This window comes from Balaenoptera borealis, assembly GCF_965194805.1.
Source record: "Balaenoptera borealis genome assembly, chromosome: 8".
Lineage (NCBI taxonomy): Eukaryota > Metazoa > Chordata > Mammalia > Artiodactyla > Balaenopteridae > Balaenoptera > Balaenoptera borealis.
The window spans coordinates 103,386,781-103,390,859 of record NC_138865.1 but is presented as its reverse complement, the minus strand read 5'-3'; positions in this window follow the sequence as shown (position 1 = coordinate 103,390,859).

The window sequence follows — 4,079 nt, the reverse complement described above, 5'->3', positions numbered from 1 at the left end:
AATGTTAGACAGAATGTCAAAATATAAAGCAAGTCAAAGTGAGGTGTCCCAACAGAGACAGTGGCAGGGCACCCCACATCCAGTTAGTGCAGTGTCCCCTCCTGCTCCACAGAGGCCGAGAAAGTGCTCTGTGGCCACTGAGGGCTCCACGGAACTCAGTGTGAGAACCAGTGCTTAGTCCAACCCTTTGACTGTGCAGAAAGGAAAGCTAAGACTCAGGCAGGAGATGGGACTTGCCGAGGTTCAAACAGTAAATTCACGACCTAGAGAAAACTAGAACCCTGGATTTTTTATTCCTATAGGCCAGGACTTTCTACAGCGTTCTTCACTTCCTGGCAGTGCTATTCACTTCATTCATCCATTTACTCATTTATTAAATGCATTTTAGGTCCTAGGCATCAAAAAGAGATTTAACTATTTAAGATTTAACCCAAAGGGGTGTCTTCAGATGATGCCACTTAGTGTTTCCAAGTCTCAAGCCCGGAGATCCTCATGTTTTTTGATCCAAACACATCAGAACAAAATTTGCCAGAAAGTGGTCATGCACCATGCTCCGTATTTCTTGTTAACCTCTGTGAATAACAAGATGCACATTCCATAAATGTGCAGTGGGTCTCTGCCATGTGAAAGACACGGGGACACAGAGATGAAACAAGCAGAGTCCCTGCCCTCACAGAGCTTACCATCCAGGGAAAGAGGACAAATCAATGCAAATGACACAGCAGAGTGGGCAAGTGTTATGGGTGACGTAAGCCCTGCTAGGGAGAAAAGAGGGAAAAGCTGACCCAGTGGCACATGTGGAGTCAGCAAAGGCTTCCTGGAAGAGGAGACATTTCATCTGGGTCCCAAACAATGAGTAAGAGTGAGCCAGAGGAGACTGAGGAAGGGGAGAGGGCTGAAGATGGGAAAAGGTTTTCCAGACCTTTGCAACATCCCGTGCAAAGCATTGAGTTATCAAGGAGCTTTTCAGGGATCTTTAAGTGGCTCAGAGTGGCCAAATGTTCTGGGAACAGAGTACAATGGGCACTTTGGGAATAAAGACTGTGCACTTTCATTCTAACCCTTAGTTCTATCGATATTATATCAGAATTGATGTGGCCGAGGACAATGATCCTTAGATCCAACTTTCAAATTAGTTTTACTCCTTCACTTGATTGGCACCACCCAATGGCATCCTTTGAACCCCCAAAGCAAGGGCAAAAGCAACAAGACTGATAAGGTGGGGCTTTCCTGCTCCCTCTCCAAATGTAGAGGACGGTGAGGCCACTGGTGTGGAGGACTGGTCCTCTATGAGGAAGAGCAAAGGGATCCTCAGTCTGCGTGTGTGTGTGTGTGTGTGTGTACACACGCAAGTGTAAATGTGTGTGAGAATATGTGTATGTGTGTGTGCGAGCATAGGGGACCAATGCGTGTGTGTGCGTTGTGTGTCTGCAATTGGAATGAGACTGAGGGAGGGCTGGGAGCTAACACAATGAAACAATAATGAATATCTTTTCTGAGGTGTCGCTTTGTTTCAGAAGCTAAGGGGTTAATACTGATTTCACAGAACAGTAGCTTTGTCTGGAGAAGCACATGGCAGCTTATCTCACTCTCTGGAGGATTCTTGTTTCACTCCTGTAGGAACATTTATTTATTTATTTATTTATTTATTTATTTAGAATTTAAATATTTTATTATATAAAGTTATACCCAAAATTGTGCCTCATTTTTTCACTATATACTTTAACTCAAGGACATTTGTAAAAGCAGTACATTTCAGAAATCCCCGAAGAAATTCCACTAGCTATAGGCTATTTAAATACTGCTTACAGAAAGTATTAAATTAACTTGTTTTGACAGTCTTGAGTCCACATGGCAGACAACACAAGATAGAAATGTGCTCACATTACCTAAAAAGAAAAAAAAAAATCTGCGGGTTTGCCCACAACAGCTTACTCAAACCATTTGTGAGCTGATACCCTTTAAGAGAATTTTGACTTTCCTTCTTGAATATTTTGCACAAATGGGAGAAGGGCACTGAAAACGTTAGATAGTGTTCAGCCCAAGGGAACAGAATTCTGAGATAAAGATAATAGTAATAGATAACACTCCTGGAGAACTCAGAGAATGCTGAGCAGTTTATACATGGGGTCTCATTTAATGCTCATGATTTAATCTAATGTGGAGGCATAATTATCCTCATCCTCACGTTGCTGATGAAGAGGCTGATGCTCTGAGCCGCTGCCCATGGTCATGCAGCTCATGGAACTTGGAGACCCTAAGTCGCTTGCCCACAGTTACTCAGCAGGTGAGGAGTAGAGTTCAGAGCAGGACCCCAGCTGGTTGACTCCACTTTGCACTCCTAACCATGGTGAATATGACGTCCCAGGGTTGATTCCTTGTTTAACTTTTTCTAAGGTTTACAATCACAATGGGGCCTCATTTGGAAAGATGCTCACTTGTCTGCTTTTTAATGGACTAGAGTGAAAATTTTTCTTTACAGAAAAACACTCAAGGACCCACATCTTCTGGAGACTTTGGTTTTGAAACGGACTGTGAAATCAAGCACTTAGAGTGGTTCTAAATTCAGCTGCTGCTGAGTCCATGGACCACTTGGAGCTCATTAAAACATTCCAAGTAGAATGATCAATGTGCAAAATCAGAGCTAAGGAACTCAAGTCGACTGTGAGACAGTTTGCAAAGGGAGGGTGGTGTGAGGTGAGCTAGATCACACAGGATCATGCCTGGGAGGAGATGGAACTTACCCTAGGGGCCCTACAGAGTGACACTGGAATATTTCTATTTCAGACTGATTGCTGACTGCAGTGCGGGGGACTCACTGGAGAGGTCGGGCTGTAGATGGGGAATCTGGTTCGGAGCGTCAACTACTGTGGAGAAATGAGGCTGCAGTTGAAACGGATGGAATGGAGAGATGATAAGGAAGGATTCCATTCATGTCCTGAAGGAACTTGCAGATAAGAGGGTGAACCTCTTTAGGACAATGTCAAGGTCTTTTTTTAAAAAAATTGAAGTCTAATTTACATACAGTGAAATGCACAGAACGTGTGCAGTTTCATATGTATTGACAAATACATACAGCTATGTAACCCACATCCCTATCAAGATATAGAAAAATTCTACCATTCCAGAAAGTTCCCTAAAAGCCCTTCTCAGTCAATCCATGGCTCTCCCCTGTCCAGAGGAAACCATTGTTCTGATTGTATCACTGTGGATTAGTTTGGCCTATTCTACAGCTTCACATGAACGGAATCATACAGTGTGTACTCTCTTGCATCTTGCTTTTTCATTCAACACAATGTTTTTGAGATTCATACCTGTGGTTGCATCCTGAGTAGTATCCTGCTGTGTGCATATACTACAGTTTATTTATCCATTCTCTTGCTGATGGATGTTTGGGTTGTTTCCAGTTTTTGGCTATTATGAGTAAGTCTTTTCAATACATTCTTTTTGGGGATATATATTTTAATTGCTCTTGAAAATTACCTAAGAGTGAAATTACTGGGTCATAGGTAGATATATAAGGTAACTGTATAAGACACTGCAAACGGGTCTTCAATGTGATTGTACCATTTGCCACTCCATCCAGCAGTGTGTGAGTGTTACAGTTGTTCCATATCTTGGACCTAAGTGTCCATTGACAGATGAATGGATAAAGAAGATGTGGCACATATATACAATGGAATAATACTCAGCCATAAAAAGAAACGAAATTGAGTTGTTTGTAGTGAGGTGGATGGACCTAGAGTCTGTCATACAGAGTGAAGTAAGTCAGAAAGAGAAAAACAAATACCGTATGCTAACACATATATATGGAATCTAAAAAACAAACAAAAAAATGGTCATGAAGAACCTAAGGGCAAGACGGGGATAAAGACGCAGACCTACTAGAGAATGGACTTGAGGATACAGGGAGGAGGAAGGGTAAGCTGGGACAAAGTGAGAGAGTGGCATGGACATATATACACTACCAAATGTAAAATCGATAGCTAGTGGGAAGCAGCCCCATAGCACAGGGAGATCAGCTCGATGCTTTGTGACCACATAGAGGGGTAGGATAGGGAGGGTGGGAGGGAGATGCA